At 41.0% G+C, this 18039-nt stretch overlaps 1 protein-coding gene across 1 annotated transcript in view; it reads left to right on the top strand.

The window, feature by feature from the left end:
- Positions 1–18039, top strand: part of PCNX2 (pecanex 2) — a 318318-nt gene that overhangs the window by 252143 nt on the left and 48136 nt on the right.

The raw sequence follows: 18039 nt of genomic DNA, 5'->3' as shown, positions 1-18039 counted from the left end.
ATTTATTGAGACTTGCTTTATGGCTGAGCATGTGATGTGGTTGATCTTGCAGTATGTTCCATTTACAGATGAGAAGAATTGTATATTCTGTAGTTGACGGGTGGAGTATTCTATAGATTTCTGTTAGGTCCAATTGGTCAAGTGTCAAATTTAAGTCCAGAATTTCTTTCTTTCTTTTTTTTTTTTTTTTTTGAGATGGAGTCTCGCTCTGTCACCCAGGCTGGAGTGCAGTGGCCGGATCTCAGCTCACTGCAAGCTCCACCTCCTGGGTTCACGCCATTCTCCTGCCTCAGCCTCTGGAGTAGCTGAGACTACAGGCGCCCGCCACCTCGCCCGGCTAGTTTTTTGTATTTTTTAGTAGAGACGGGGTTTCACTGTGTTAGCCAGGATGGTCTCCATCTCCTGACCTCGTGATCCGCCTGTCTCGGCCTCCCAAAGTGCTGGGATTATAGGCTTGAGCCACTGCGCCCGGCCCCAGAATTTCTTTGTTAGTTTTCTGCCTCGATGATCTGTCTAATGCTGCCAATGGGGTGTTGAAGTCCTCCACCGTAATTGTGTGGCTGTCTTAGTCTTTTCGTAGCTCTATAAGTACTTGTTTTATGAATCCGGGTGCTCCAATGTTGGGTGCATATATATTTAGGATAGTTAAGTCTTGTTAAATTGAACACTTTATCATTATGTAATACCCTTCCTTGTCCTGTTTTACCGTTGTTGGTTTAAAGTCTGTTTTATTTGATATAAGAATAGCGACCCCTGCTCCTTTTTTGATGAAAGGTTTTCAGTTTTTGCTGGAATTCAAGGGAAAATCTTTTAGAGCTAACCTAGATGAATGTGAGTTGTAGTTTCTATCACAAGTTCTATGCCATGTTTAGCTTCTTTAGCAAACTTAACCAATCTTTGAGTTTAAAGGGTACAAGTTAATGAGATTTTAGAATTTTGTAGTGCTTTTTCTGTCTGTCAGCTCCTCATCACAAGCAGTGCTTCTTAATCTAGCACAATAAATGTTCTGGTCCCATCTTAGATCAATTATATCTTGAGGCATAACTGGCCACCACAAAACTTCATGGTTTAGAATAGCAATGCTGTACTATTTCCCACTGTTGCGTGGGTTGGCCAGTGGTTCTGCTGCTGCTGTCACCTGGACCACTTGAGCAGTTTCATTCAGCAGGTAGATGAGCCAGGCTGGGAGGTCTAGAGGCTGGCTGCCAAACTTGGAGCCTTGGATCTCCTCCACGGGACCACTCAGTCTCCCAGGGGCCAGACTAGGCATCTTCACAGCCAGGTGGTGTTTGGGTTTGAAAAGGGGAAATCTGAACACTTCAAGGACTCTTATGGCCCAGCTTCCCAGACAGGCACTGTGTCATTTCTGCCACATTCTGGTAGTTAAAGCCATTCCCAAGGACAGCTCAGAGTCTGGGGGTAGAAAAAGTGACTCTGCCACATTTGCACAGTGGTATGATTACAGGGAGGCATTATTTGTCAATATTACAACATACCAGACTCCTTGAACTTCATCAGATGAAATACAGAAGGAGGCTCAGAACTGACAAATGTAGCCATCCCCAAGATAGAGGCAGAGATTACGTGAGAGAAGACTGCCTAGGAGGATCTCTGCTATTGCTCATTGATATCCCTTGTTCCTGCCAGCCACAGTAGGAATATAACCTGGTGATAAGGAATATAACCTGGCAATAACTTTGGCACCATAACAACGTCTTGAGAAAAAAATGACAGCAACCCTGCCCCAATACCCTCACTCTTAAACAATACATTTTTTTTAACCCAGTTCAATTGCAGTTGGACACAGGGACTTTAAAAGGGCACATCGCTTGGCAAAACCTAAATCATGCTTTTATTGTGGGAAGAATCCAGTTAACCTAAAATGGCTGTTCTGTTTTATGTCTCTTTAAAACATATAGTACAGTATTCCTAGGGAAGGTCTGTTTTCTTTTACCTCCTTAGACATTTTAGAGTTTTCTTTTCAGCATTTTCCTTTTCAGTTTCTTGTTTTCCAAAATAACTGGCTTTATTTTGGCCAAATTTAATCTACTTCACCCGAACCCGAGGCAGTCAAAATATAGATGGGCTTGTTCTCCCTCCTGAAGTCTACTGAAGCCGTTAGTGGAAACATGAAATGTTCACAGGATAGACTCTGACTCTTTTCAGAAAATGAGAAATACACTCCAGAGGGGAGGCAAGCTCCCCAAGGCTGTAGACCAAGCAAGTATCCTGTCTTCCCCTCCCTGAAAGGGATGCATTTGTGTCCATAAGAGTTCTTGGTCATGAGCTACAAAACTCAAGTCTAGCTAACTTAGGTAGACGGATTTGTTGGAAGATGTTGCAAAGGGCACAGAATTCTGAAAAGGCTAGCAAAGCAGGCGTTGCAGCTATTGGACAAGAGCCAAGTCTAAAATCACACTACAGCTTTGAAGGAGTCACATCTTGGCTGGTGAATCCAGACACTGGCATCATGTCATTGATACCATGAGCCTGGATACTGGACACTGCTGCTGCCACCGCAGCTGCCCCCAGAAACCGGATGAACACCTCCCTTCCAGAATGCATTCCACATAACCTTGCTTCTTTGTGTCTCCAGCTCATTAGTCAATGTCGGACGTGGGTTTAACAGATTCACAAAGCCAAGATTTCACGTGTGTGCTCTAGATGGAAGGGAGCCCGGGAAAGAAAGTGTCTGACTCTCCAGTTTCTCTGATGGGAGGTGGTGACTGCCTATCCCTGAGAGTCACAAAATGGGTAGATTAATTGAAGTAATGCTAGTTGCTGTAACTATTAGGCCCCAAATTTCAGTGGCTGATGCAACAGACGTCTGTTATACATTCATATAGGGTCCAATCAGTGAGTGGAGGTAGTCGGGGAAGGGGATGGTTTCATTCTGCACTACCAAGGATTCAGGCAGATAGAAGCTCCACCTATTCCCTAGCACATTGCTTTCAAGTCCACCTTGGACTTCAGTACCAAGCTGGCAGTAAGTGGGAGATTGCATGGAAGATTGTTATGAGCTTGGCCTAAACCTGGGATACATCATTTCCTTGTACATTCTACTGTCCACAATTGACTTGACTACAAAAGAGGCCAGGAAATGCTATCTAGCTGAGTACCCAGGAAAAAAAGTAAAAGGCTTTGGTGAACAATTAGCTAGTTCTGGTGCAGTACGTAATTGCCCAAACCTAGAATAGGGGCGTAAATCTCAGCCCAAAAGAATGATCAAGGTCCATGGCACATCCTATTTCTGTTGTCTGGTACCATAATGAATGATTGATACAAATTCTATATCAAGAATACAAATAGGATGGACACGGTGGCTCATGCCTATAATCCCAGCACTTTGGGAGGCTGAGGCAGGTGGATCACCTGAGGTCAGGAGTCCGAGACCAGCCTGGCCAACATGGTGAAACCCCGTCTCTACTAAAAATACAAAAATTAGCTGGGCATGGTGGCACACACCTGTAATCCCATGCCTGTAATCCCAGTTCCTCGGGAGGCTGAGGCAGGAGAATCACTGGAACCCGAGAAGTGGAGGTTGCAGCAAGCTGAGATCGCGCCATTGCACTCCAGCCTGGGTGACAAGAGCGAAACTCCATCTCAAAAAAGAAAGAAAGAAAGAAAGAAAGAAAGAATACAAATGAGGAAGCCCCATTTTTCTATTCTATTCTTTTGGCTTATATATTCCAGAATAGAAATAAATTATTTTCTTGTTAATGTAAGAAAACAGGATTGTGGTGCCCCTACTGCTCTTGAGTTCAGGAGTATTACTTGCATCTACCTAAACAGGGAGCCTGTCAGGAAAACATTCTAGAGTGGACAGATTAATCATTGGCTTTAAATCTAAGTCAAATTAATAGATAATGAATGTTAGAAGGCCAACGGGGGGCACCAAGTTCAAGGGTTTTCAAAAGAAATGGAATCTGTTGGATCGTAAATCCCATTTAACCATCCTTTGTTTAGGTGGATACAGAAAGATGGGAAAGTGAGAGTTGATGATCCGTTTCTGCTCTTCTTTAGTCAGTCAAGTCACCTAGGCTGATGGGTTAGCTTATTTCTATGAGAACAGGAGAAAAATGAATGAGTAATCACCATGCTGCCAACAGCAGGAGCCAGGCAACTTGAAAATACTGTGTGAAGAGGTGAAGGATCAAGAATACGAACAGAAAGCAGAAGGCATTGGAGGGAGTTTTCTTGTGAGATGCGTGTGAACGCTGGGCTAAGGAGAGAATGCAAAGAGTGTGATGGTGACAAGTACCCTCCGAAGGGGTAGTCTCATCCCTTCCTCCCACCTAACTAATGGGAAAAGCAAACCCAGAGAAATGAATAGGCTTTCCCGAGGCTTACAGCAAGTTAGAGGTAGAGCTAGTCAAACCCACACGGCTATCTCTTAACCAGGACTTCCCCTTCCATCTCACCATTTCACCTTCTTCTCTCATTCCTGCTTTCGGGTATTTGTTTGGAATTTGTATCATAGTGTTTATTTAGTTCATTCAACACGAAAAACTGGTGTATAATTCATTTTGTCACTTGCATAGACCCTTGAAAACTCCATATCTTTTTTTAGTTAGGAAAAACCCCCGCTTTCTATCAGGATATACAGAGCATCACAAGTGACTTGGCCTATCAGAACCTTGATTTCTTCCTTAGATCCTCAATGTGATTTCTAAGTTTCTTCCCAGCTTTGACAGTTCATCAGTTCACAAGATAAAAAATAATTCCACCACAGGACATGTTTAGGGGAAAGTTGAACTTCTCCCTGTTGCAGTGTGAAGATAATTCCCTCCAAGGGAGGAGATTGGATATAATTGTTGTATCTCCCAGTTTGGGAGATATACCATGGCTGGAGGCCATGGCTGGTGTCACAGAAGTTGAGCAACTATTGGATCCCTGCTAGAACAAGAAAGGCCAGTGCGCCTTAGCATTAGTCTATCGGCTGGTGGCAGGACTGGGCTTCAGAAGGACCACTGCAGAGAAGAAACAGAACGGAGGAATTTCAGGCAAAGGAAAGAGGAGGGCTTGCTACAATGGCAGGTGAGGGAATCCAAAGGTCTGGGATGAGACTGGGAGGTTGAAACCCATGGTTATTCATCCACAGAAGTGGGAGAAAAGAGAGAATATACGGCACAGATGCAGGTAGGGGCGGGTGTTACAGAGATGGAATAGGAATGGAAGAATCAAGGGAGTAGGGAAATATACAAGCTGAATATTCTTTATTTGAAATACTTGGGACCAGAAGTGTTTTGGATTTTGGATTTTTTTGATTTGGAATATTTGCCTATACATAATGAAATATCTTGGGGATGGGGCCCAAGTCTAAACACATACGTATTTATGTTTCTTATAAACCCTATATACATAGCATGAAGACAATTTTATGCAAGATTTTTAATAATTCTGTGCAGGAAGCAAAACTTGTGTACAATGAAGCATCAGACAGCAAAGGTGTCACCATCTCAGCCACCCATTGGGCAATCTGCGGTTGTTTGGAATTACCATCATTCCTGACTCTGATTTTATGTGCTACTGATAAGCATTTATTTTCTTATAATTATTCACACATAGGGATTTAACAGGTAAAAAATGTGACATACCGTTAATACCATGAATAAATACTATGTTCAGGGTAATGGTGCAGCTCAGTGACATCACCAGAATACCTGGATCCGCTGCTAGGCAAGAGCAGCAGCAGACAGCTGCAGGCTCCCGGTCTCCACCCAGGGTGCTGGGTTTTGATTAAAAGGTTAATGTACACTGCATTTTATTTATTTAGGTGGGAAGAAACATCAGAAACAGTTGAGAGACCAAGAAGTGGGTCCTCTAGGGATGAGGAGGCCTTCTGCTGGGTGACTTTTATAAATGGCCAAGAGGGTCTTTTTCTCCTTGGGGACACTGAAGAAACTGTAGGCTGTGCACCCGCATTTTGACTGTTCCCATCACAAGAGGTCAGGTGTGGAATTCTTCACTTGTGGCATCACGTCAGTGCTCAAAAGGTTTTGGATTTTGGAGCATTTAAGATTTTGGATTTTTGAATTTGGAATGCTCAACCTGTATGTAGTATGAATGCTGGGCAGCATGAAACACTCACTTGAGGTTAGTGATCATTATTTTAAAGAGATCTGTAAAGATTAATTACTGTGTGGTTTTCTCTAAGCCACATTCAACATTGTGGATGTAGGCATGGAAGGGCAGAGTTAGAGTTAACCAGGACTGGGTTGAACCAAGTGAGTGTCATGAAGCTGAGAATGTATTTCATATGTAAGGTTGTGACAATGAGTATAATACTTGGCCGTGGAGTGTAAGCTGAGGATGCAGGGAAGTGAGGGGGTGAAAGAAGTAGGAAACAGGACCAATGAATCGTGGGTCTGGGAAGGGTGCAAAGATTGCTGAAGTTGAAAGATTAGAGGAAATGAGCTGGAAAAATGAGGTGGTTACTGGAAAATGGGATGTTTCAAACTGATATCTTTAGAGGGAAAGCAATTTTTTGATAATCAAACTCTAGGGTTATCACCTTGGGAATGACTGGCTGAGGTTGAGGGGAAGATGAGATCATTGCAGGGGTAGAGATTGGACCAGGCACCAGGATGTTGGAAAAAGCATCTCTATGGATATTGACATCCCCAGGAGTAATGGCAGGAGGCATGGTGGAGAGAGTGACTGAACTAGAGACACAATCTTTATGGAAGGAGTGGGAATGACCAGAGAGGCCAACAGGAGATGGCAACGAGATGGAGCATGGGATTAGGATGAGAGAATGACCTGAGAGCATCAATGAGAAACACAAGGATGTCTTCCAGTGCTGACCAAGTGGTGAGAGGCATGTGTGAAAGGACTTTGCGATTTGGATGGGTGAGACAGTTAAGTTTGGATCCGAAAATGTGATCTATAGAGAAGCAAGGAAATTAGACTGCAGGGAATCCCGGGCTTCCCATAGCAAATGACGTGAACTGCATGCAGTAAAGCAGCATTCTCTCATGGGAGGATGAAGATGATCCTGTAGTCTAAGGCTGGGTCACCTGCATGGAAAGCTTTGAGGTGACTGAAACGAAGTTGATCTAGGCATGGAGGTATGTGTGCATGATCCTCATTAGTGTAAGGCTGCTACATTTTTCTCATGGTGAGACCTGTTTTCCAGAAATTGTCTTAGAGGAGGTAGGTCTTAGGAAATAGAAAAGAGTCATCTAATAAGATGAGTTTTTGGAAAGTGGGAGAAAACAATGATACCATAAATGCATGGTGTTATATGGGCATTTGCCTTTTTAATTATTTGTGTAACTATATTTCCTCAACTTACTTATTTCTCAGTATTTCCTTTTGATGAGTGATACAGCATTTGTATATATTTTCTACATTTCCATCAATCAAATATTTACCGTTTTTGTTCACCTAATTGTTCAAACAAAAAATAATAGAGATTACTTTGTTCTTTTATTTAAAATAAAGTTGTGATGAAAGCTATATTTGTGTTTGAGTGTTTGTGTTGACCATGAATCTCTGAGGTCAGGGCCTTGTCCTTAGTGTCAGGTATGTGACCACATGGTTGGCAATCAATAAATGTTTTCTTGATGACAACATTATAAATAATAATTTGAAAACCAAAGCCAGTTTGTTTTCAATAGCCTTACAAAGTTTATGCATTAAGGTTTTTCTATTCCTGCGGACTATGAAAAATTAACTAAGTCAGACTCTATTAGACTGTGAGCCTTTCAAAGGCTGGGGCTTCATGGCTTATTCATGTAGCTCTCCCCAGTGCATTGACTGGCTCATGGTAGGATGTCCAGTAAATACTGGTAGATGAGAAGGTAGACAGTTGCAAGTTTCTTGAGCAGCAAGTACATGCCAGGTACCACATTAGATTCTTTACTTATATTATCAAAATATTCCTTATAATAGCTCTATAAAGTAAGTTAGGTGCTATTACCCAACTGTCGACATGAGAAATCTGAGCGAATGAATTTAAGTAAGGTGCCCACGGCCACACAGTCACCAGTGGTAGAGGAGCATGAACACCTAGATGTGACTGACCCCAGAGTCCACGGCCTATACAGTAGACTCCAGTGCTTGAGAGGGAAGGAACAGAGGGAGGGAGGTGGGTTAAATAAGGAGAGAATATGAAAGAAAAAAATGATTAACCATTTTGGAAAGTATTTTTGGTTGTTGAAATTAAACAAATAAAAGTTGGTTTTACCAGAATTCATTCTTAAAGGCTATTGTGGTAGCACCTTTGTAGGTCACTTCTAACAGCTGTTTGAATTATTGGCTATCTTAGCAATTTTTCTTTCAGTGTTCATTCTGCAAGACTTAATTAAAGTCATGAAACCTAGATGTCTCTTGTAAAATGAACATTGAAAGCAACAGGCACAATTATCAGGATGTAGCTACACATTACCACCACGTCTGGAAAATATCAAAAAATAGGATTTATGTTTCTGTCTGTGTGAAATGTTATCAGCCATCTCATAGTTTGGCTAACACCCCATAATCACTGGCCTGTGGGGACATATAAAAATATCTGTGTAACTGAATCTTATCTAAAGCAAATCCAACCCAAACGTTTATCTTAGCTGGCTAATCCATACAGAGGGATAGCTTTCCCACTAATCTTGGAGTTATCTAGAATTTTCTCTGCTCTATGACAACATTCAGGTCATTAGCAAATGCTTAGTTCTTAGGTCTGTATAAATTGAGTAATCTGTCAAATCCCTTGGTTCCAAACTTACCCATACAATAATGAGTTATCCATTCAGAATCCCTGACCACGTATTTTTTCTTCATTGCAAATTGTGTGACCTGTTAATAGGAGAGACGAAGCCATGTTTGTCTAGATAGCGAATCTGGGAAGAAAGAGGGCTTCTTACGGAACGTGAACAGGGTCTGCATATCTTAACATTCAGCACTCAAAAATAAATTCATGCGAGCAAAAAAAGATAATACAACTTGAATTAAATATTCTTTAATTAAAATATTTATTCTAAGGACTCTTCTGAGTAGAGTTGAGTGCATTAGTTTTCATATCTTTAAACAGGGCAGGAGTAGTGGGAAATCATATCACTTACAGAGATAACTATCATCTATTTCAATGTTTCTTATTCTTATGCTTCTAAACTGCCCAATGTGAGTTACAATGTGTACTTAGTGATTGGGTTAATTTCATTTTCTCCCATGAGCTGGTTGAAAATAAATAAATTCAGGAAACCTTGGCTTGTAATTTGTCAAGCCTCATTAGACAGTGTGTGATAAAAGAAGAATACTGATTTTAAATTCAAAAGAGCAGACCCTTCCACAAGACAAGTCTCTTTTGAGAATCAGTGCCCTGGAAATTACGTCTGCATAGCCAGGTTGATGTGTACATCAGATAAGATACTCTGAAGCATTCCTTTTTAAATTGATAAGTGTCACATAAATACATAGTGTTGTGAAATAGAAATTCTGTGAAAAACCAGTGCTGTTTCATTTAAAGGTATTGTAACACATTTAAAATCTAGCTTGCCAGACAGGTCACAGAACAAATTTTATTCCTATGGGCAGATCTTAAAGAATATCCTTGGGATGTAAAATTGTTACAATGTAAAATCTGTGCTAGGCTCACAAAATCAAACAAGTTATAAATTATTCAAACCTACTTTTGTCTTTTTTCTCTATTGCATACTGGGCCAATACACTTCTAGGTTCCCAGTATCACATTGAAAAGACACTGAAGGCCAGGCACAGTGGTGCATGTCTGTAATCCAAGGAGGATTATATGAGGCCAGGTGTTTGAGACCAGCCTGGGCAACATAGTGAGACCCCATCTCTAAGAAAAAAAAAAAAGACAAAAGGAAAAAAAAGAAAAGAAAATTAATTAGGTAGGTGTGGTTGTGCCTGCCTGAGGTCCCAGCTACTCCAGAGGCTGAGGTGGGAGAATGACTTTAACCCAGGAGTCTGAGGTTACAGTGAGCTGTGATTGCACCTGCGCACTCCAACCTGGGTGACAGAGGCTGACCCTGTCTCTACAAAATATAAAATAAAATTTAAAAGATACACAGGTCCAGTGTTGCTGAAGGACTAGAAACTGGAACTAGGGGAGAAGTTGCCACTAAGGTAATAAAGAACTGAACTCATTCAGTGGCTCAACAAGCTAATCCTATTCGTTGTTTTGGTTCTTGTCTGTGGCCTTAGTCATGTAACTATACTATTAGCACTCTGTTTCCCTGTCTTTAAGATTGGATTAATCTAAACAGGATTGATTACCAAGTGAATGTGTGACACTTAGGGAATAGGACGTGTCCAGGACAGCTTCTTAGTGATGGTAACGACGGCAGTAGTCATGGCTCATACAGTGTCTCCCAGAGAGAGAGAGACTCAGTCTTTCTGTGTCTAGCCCTGGTGGTTTCAGGGAAGCTGAAACCTCCAAAAGGTGAGTCTTTGCTATGGCAGGGAAAGCCCTATTTGTCAGAATCAGAATTAAACAGCAGTCGAGAGAAGGATTGCCCCTTGATTTACTTCGTTGAGTAAATAAAATCATTTGTACCTCTCCCTAGGGGCTGATTTATGAGAAATTCTAGTATTTAAAACTGGAATAAGAAATTTTAAGTTTGCAACTATAATCCAATGGATAGAAAAATAAATCTTTTAAGACCTAGAAAATCTCTACATGAATTTTGTTTCTATTGCGCGATCTTAAAGAAAAAGGAGGCTCCTTGAAATATAAAATTCTTTTTTTTTTTTTTTTTGAGACGGAGTGTTGCTCTGTTGCCCAAGCTGGAGTGCAGTGGTGCAATCTCGACTCTCTGCAACCTCTGCCTCCTGGGTTCAAGTGATTCTCCTGCCTCAGCCTCCCAAGTAGCTGGGAATACAGGTGTGCACCACCACGCCCAGCTAATTTTTGCGTTTTTAGTAGAGACGGAGTTTCACCATGTTGGCCAGGCTGGTCTTGAAATCCTGACCTCAAGTGATCCACCCACCTTGGCCTCCCAAAGTGCTGGGATTACAGGCATGAGCCACCATGCCCAGCCTGAAATATAAAATTCTTACAATTCTTTCTTTCCACAAATTAAATATAGTGAGGTTTAACAAATACAGAGATGTCCTCTAAGAGCAGGTGGATGGGAATAGATGACCTGAATGTTCCTTCAATGTTCTAGGATTCTGTCCCTGGAAAATGAGTGTGGGTAGAAGAGGAGCTGAGAAAGTTCCTCCCTGCCATGACATGGAAGCTGCAGGAGAAGTTTGTGGGGCAGGGAGGGAGGGCGGTGGGAATCCCACTGTGACCTTCTTAAAAATGACAATCATTCAAAAACGTTTTAAAGTCTTTTTTTGACATTATTTCATTTGGTCACAAAGCAGCCCTTGATGTAACCAGCTGGCAAGAGGCAATACAAATTTAGAATTCCAGCTTTAAGAAAAATGTTACGGGGGCCCTCGTCCTGTTAATATCTCTACCACTGTACATGCAGGAGGATATTAGAAGGGGCTATCAAGGAACCTCACTGGGACTGAGCCCTGTCTCACACATCTTGTGTTCCCAGCCTGTGATGTGCACTCAGAGCTGTGGAAGTGAACTGCTCAGAGCTCAGCAATGGCCATATCTGATGGTCTCCTCCTTTTTGTAGCCTTGATCAATTCAGGAATAACCTTATGTGACCACAAAAGGAAAAAAATTTTCTAATAATCCAACATAAGTATCCCAACGTTTGTGCCTATAAGTCCCATCTGTAGTTTGAAAAGCACGGGCTAAGCTCTTCCTATGTCTAAGAATGTCCACTTTGTGAGTTAGGGTCTGATTGTGCTCTATGGGTGGTTTGAGCTTTGTCCCTTGTCTAACATCCCCTGTGGTCACCTCACTGCTAGGTATATGCAGAACACCAGCCCAGTGCCTGGCATGCTGCACTGGCTAATGAAGGCAATGATCCTTTTAAAAGCTAAAATAAATATTCAGCATATTTTAAAACATTTACAATGTTTTAAATATAATCATATTGATGAAATTTTGGATTTTTTTATGAATCCAGTTAGATTCCTTTTTGTAGAATCCAATTTGATTTTTGGGAACAAAAACTCGTATTTGTTTCTCAAAGTATTCATATCGGTTAAGAAGGGAAATTGAAGGACCAAGAAGCCCAATCTTGAAAATGTGTTGTGCATTTCGGCTTTAATCGCAGTGTTCTCACTGGAAGGTTGTAAATCATCCCAACCTTTTCTTTCAAAGCAGCTTTTCTGGTGCAGGGGACCATGTTTAACGTCCCTTCGAAGTCCCATTATCTACATGTTTCCTCTTATCTCTTGGTAAACAGCCTGCACCTTAGTTCTGGTCCCTATCACTTTGTTCCTGAAATGAGACTGTGGGTGGCTGGTTTCCCCATCACTGGTCTGTTCCCCTTAATCCCAGAGGCTTCAGGGGAATTTTCTTAAGTACAGCTTTCCTCATGTTTCCTTGGGAGTTGAAAATCTCTTTTACCTCCCTGTTACTTACAGAATTAGGTTCAAATGTCTCCAGTTTGATCTAACTCTAGCTTTCCTTCCACTCTCCCACTCTTCATGGATCCTGTCCTCTGGCCCAGGCCTCCCAGCCAGGAAAGTACCTCTCATGAGGCCTTTTGGGATGTAAGAGAAGGGAATATTTTGGTTTGATTTTTGGTTGCTGGACCTTCTGTTCTTCGATTCCCAACTTTCCCAAGAGAATGCCAACCCTGCCTCCATCTTGGCAGGTGTGTCTACCAGCCACACAAGTTAGCTACAATCCTGTGCCTCTCAGAGAGAATATGTTAAAATTCACTGCAACTCGCTACATAAGAATTGTCAAAACTAGATGGAGAGAAATTGTCTTAGTTCAGGCTGCTGCATCAACTATACCATAGACTGGGCAGCTTAGACAACAAACATTTATTTCTCACAGTTCTGGAGGCTGGGAAGTCCAAGATCAGGTGCCAGCAGATCTAGTGTCTGGTGAGGGCCCATTTCCTGGTCTGCAGACAGCCATCTTTCTGCAATGTCCTCACATAGCAGAGAGATAGCAAGCTCTCTCATGTCTATTCTCCTGAGGGCACTACTCTCATTCATGAGGGCCCCACCCTCCCAAAGGCCCCAATTTCTTGTTTGTTTGTTTGTTTTTGGGACGGATTCTCACTCTGTTGCCAGGCTGGAAGGCAGTGGCACGATCTCGGCTCATTGGAACTCCGTTTCCCAGGTTCAAGCAATTCTCCTGCCTCAGCCTCCCAAGAAGCTGATACTACAGGCGTGCACCACCACACCCGGCTAATTTTTGTATTTTTAGTGAAGATGGAGTTCACCATGTTGGCCAGGATGGTCTCAATCTCTTGACCTCATAATCCACCTGCGTCAGCCTCCCAAAGTGCTGGGATTACAGATATGAGCCACTGCACCCAGCCGGCCCCACCTTGTAATACCATCACCTTGGAGGATAGGGTTTCAATACATTAATTTGAGTGAGACACAAACATTCAGTCCATTGCAGAAATTATGCATCTCAAGGATTTCCTGAAAGGTATCCAGTTCTTCCAGTCCTCAAGAGTTTCTAGAATCTACTCTTGGATGATGCCAGGCCTCTGGAGAGCCCCATATGTAAGGCTGACTTGTTTTGACTACCTATAGAAGTGCTTTTGCTTTATTGCACTTCGACCGTATTCTAGCATCCTGCACTGTGAAATATTAAAACAGCCCGGCAAACCTTGTGCTTGCACTCATTGTGCAATGTTATTAAGGATGTTGTTCACCATATTGCACAATGTCCTCTTTATGAGGATCCTGGGGATATCATCTCTCTGGTGTCTTTGCCAGAAATAGCTATGATCCTTCCAAGGAATTAGTTTGTTTTTGCCTTAAAGACACAAGAAACCATTTATGTTTTCCTTCTACATTGGCTTCTGGAAAACCCGGAGTGAAATCTGTGGATCACTATCAGTAAATGTACTGGGTGTCCTAGAATGCAATTAGGACCCTTGACATTGTTTCTGTATTTGTATTTGTCTTACCTCTGATTTGCACTTAAATTTCTTCACTTGCTTTCATACTATGTATACCTTTTAGATTAAGTTTATTCCTTCTTGAAATTAGCTGGGAATAAATAAGTCTGGCTGGGCTTGGCATTGGTAGGTGTGACAAAGGTGTGACAATGCAAACACAGCCACAATTAAAGGTGCCAAGAGTCAGTTTTGATGGAAATACCAGACAGAGACAGCCTTGCCAGCTTGACATTCATCTCTGCCAGGACTGTGAAAGGTCACGTTGTGTGGGCGGGTTGACCTTCAGCGTTTCCTCTGGAGGGAATATGCTTCAAACCTTCTGAGTCTTCCTGGGAATATGGGCCTTGATTTACATTTGGACAACACAATTAGTGCATTTTCCAAAATTACTGGGTTTTATTATTTTCATATTATTTTTTTAATGTGATCCTGAGTGTGACTCTTTCACTCCTAAGAGCAGATTATCCAAGACTCACCTAAACTAAGCTTTTCAACTGTTGGCAGCTATGATGTATCTGTCAAGTCTAAGCCATCCTTCATGGCAAACTCTTTCCTCAACTGCCCTTTCACCAATGTAGAGACACCCACATGTTCCTCATAGTCTACTGTGCTATTTCACTCAGATGGTTAGAAATTCAAATTCTCCATCTTCTCACATACACATAGACACACACATGTGCATGCATACACAGACCACAGACTCGCACACATACTCATGCAACCAGCCCTCCCAGTTTAATGAAAAGGGGGAAAAAAAAAGCCTTGGCTTTCAGCTCAATGTGATAAATGGTAGAACCGGATAGAAGAGTAAGGAAGGGGAAAATTGGAATGCACATTTTTGAGGTCTGCTGTTTAACCAGTTTTGCTAATTTCTTCAAGTGAAAATCCTCCTTTATGTTTTTTCCTTGTGTAATATATTTCTGAAAATTGTCGGCTGGGTGTGGTGGCTCACGCCTGTAATCCCAGCACTTTGGGAGGCCAAGGTGTGCGGATCACCTGAGATTGGGAGCTCAAGACCAGCCTGACCGATGCGGAGGTTTAGTAGAAACCCCGTCTCTACCAGAAATACAAAGTTAGCCAGGCGTGGCGGCACATGCCTGTAATCCCAGCTACTTGGGAGGCTGAGGCAGAATTGCTTCAACCTGGGAGGTGGAGGTTGCAGTGAGCCAAGATCACACCATTGCACTCCAGTCTGGGCAACAAGAGTGAAACTCCATCTCAAAAAAAAAAAAAGAAAGAAAAGAAAAGAACGAAAGAAAACTGTCTTATTTCCTCCATTGGAAGAGAATTTCTTCCTCAATTATGTTATTAATGTACAGCAAGCCAGTGTTAGTGTGTCACTGTGGCAGATTGAGACCCCACCCGCCCTGGAGCCTAAGGTCTGCAGTCCAAGAGTCCCAGTGTGCAGAGCAGTCAGGTTATGGTGGTCATTACTCTCTGGATGTCCCACTGTTTATAGTCCAGTATGCATTTCCATACATCTTCACCAGAGGGAAGAAACATTTTATATCATTTTATATCGTAGAATGAGTTAAGAGACCCTTGAAATGTTTAAAAAAAAAAAAAAAAAAAAGAATGCTTTCAGCCAAAAGCCAAAGCAAGGAGGTCTGGCAGAAAGACAAATGGAATTTGAAGATTTGGAATTAGGCTTTAACTGTCTCCCTTTTTATGTATGCAACCTGCTTGGCTTTTCCCCTTCCTGACCTGGACTCCTATTTCATAGACTGCTATCCTAATAGCTCTGAATGTGCATTATGATTTGAAGGTTGTAGTTTTCCCTCTCTGGCATATTATGGTCATCTTACTCCTGGGTTCTATATAGAGGCTTGGTCTAAACATAGCCTTTCTTTATCTGCCACCATATGTAAGGTAATACAATATACTGCTATGGAGTTCCTCAACTGGTGCCTGTTCAGACAGAGATCTGGAGAAGAACTGTTTTATTTGTCCATTCAATCACTGCATCAACAACTTTGCTGGCACCTACTAATTACCAGACACTGTGAACAATGATATGAGATTCCAGAAAAAGTGAATAATGAATAGGGGTGGGAGTGGGTGAAGCGAAATGTTTTGTGTTTCAATTAAGTCTCCAAAGACACGTAGAAAGATTCGAAGACATTCTTTTGGCCATGACTGAATAACCAGTACTAAAATATTCTTACTATCATAAACAATTATAAAACTGAAAAATTACATTAACCAATACTTTGCAGATATTGGACAACAGGCAGTTCAGGGCCCTTATCATTGAGAGAAAGGAAATACACAAAATGAGCTTCATAACTGCCTCCACTTTCTTTCTAGAGGTGCTTTCTTGTTCACAGTATAGGAAGCTGGAGCCCTAACAAAGCACTGTGGTCTTATTGAACTAGGGAGATAGAATCTGAGTCCTGGGCTACTGAAGTATCTGGACTTTGTAGGTCAGAGTACCAGACAGGAGTGAATTGCAAAGAGGAGCTGCAGAAATCTGCATGGAGATCCCCTTTCATGATTAGATGGATATTAACCTGCCCTTGTGTAGGTATAGCCTGACAGAGAATGGTAACTGGAATGACGTGATATAAATAAAGATTATGTAGGCTACGCAGTGCTGAAAATGTAGAGGCTCCAAATAGCCAGTGAGGACACCTTGTTGAACATCTTGGGCATTCAGTTGAGACCCCAAAAAGACCAGGCTTTAGGAGTAGAGATATTATCACCCTAGAATAAGGACTACTCTGGACCTTCCCAGCCAAAGATTTAAAACAAGTTTTTTAAAAGGATCAAGCTGATAACCTGATGGGCAAATAAATTAACTGCCTGACAGAACATGACTCTTTTAAAAAGAAAGACAAAAAGTTCACACTGCCAGGACTATAACATCAATGATATCTAGCATATAACAAAGAGTTTCTAGATATGCAGAGAAGCAGAAAAAAGTGACTCATAACCAGGAAAATGAAACTATAAATAGAAACACACTCAAAGATTTTAGAGTTAATAGAAAAAAAAGTTTCCACCAGGTAATCCTATGTTTAGGTTTTCAAAGGAAAAATGATCATAATGAATGAACATATGGAGAATATTAATAGAGAGGAAAAGTACACCAAAAACTTAAAATTCCAGAACTGAAAAAAATACAATGTCTGAAATAAAAAATTCAGTAAATGGTCTTAACAACAGCAACAAAAGATCAATGAACTCAAGGCTATAGAGACTATCCAATCTGATGCAAGTAATGAAAAGACTAAAGAAAGCTATAGAGACCCAATATCTTGTGAAACAATATCAAATATTCTAACATATGTGTAATTCGAGTCCTAAATGGAGAAGTGTGAAATAGGGGTGGAAAAGCAACTGAAGACATATTATCCAAATTTTTTTACTTGATGAAAAATATCAATCCATAGATCCCAGGATCTCAGTACATCTCAAGCAAGACAAACACAAAGAAAGCCAAACCTAAATGTGTAATAATCAAATTTCTGAAAATTAAAGGTAAAGAAAAATTATAAGCGCGTGTGAGATTTGTAATCATCATCTTACCAAGAGCATGAGAGAGTTTAAAAACAAACATACATTATATAGAGAGAACCAACAGTGTGAATTTTCTCTGACTTATCAAAAGAAATAATGCAAGCCAGAAAACAATAGAATAATTTTTTTAAGTGCATAAAGAAAAATCAAAAACAAAAACTATCGACTCATAATTCTACATCTAGGAAAAATATCCTTCAAGAATAAAGACAAAATTAAAATATTTTCAGATTTAAAAAAGCTGAGATAATCGCCAACTGACATACACTATAAGAAACATTAAAAGGCGTTCTTCAGGCTAAAAAACAGTATTAGATGAAGAATCGATTCTGCACAAAAGAATGCAGATTGTGAGAAATGGCAAATATATGAGCAAAGATAATTTTCTTTTTAAAATCTTTTAGAATTGATTAAGCAAAAAATGATAAGAATGTATCATTGGGTTTAAATTACATGTCGAAGTAAAATGTTTGACAACAATAATACAAATAACATGAGAGGATAAATACTCCATTGTAATGTCTTACATCATTGGAGGACTCATGAAATTGATTCA

This window comes from Rhinopithecus roxellana, chromosome 8 (assembly GCF_007565055.1).
Source record: "Rhinopithecus roxellana isolate Shanxi Qingling chromosome 8, ASM756505v1, whole genome shotgun sequence".
Lineage (NCBI taxonomy): Eukaryota > Metazoa > Chordata > Mammalia > Primates > Cercopithecidae > Rhinopithecus > Rhinopithecus roxellana.
Note: the sequence above shows the minus strand (reverse complement) of the source record. Positions and strands in the feature narration are given on the sequence as shown.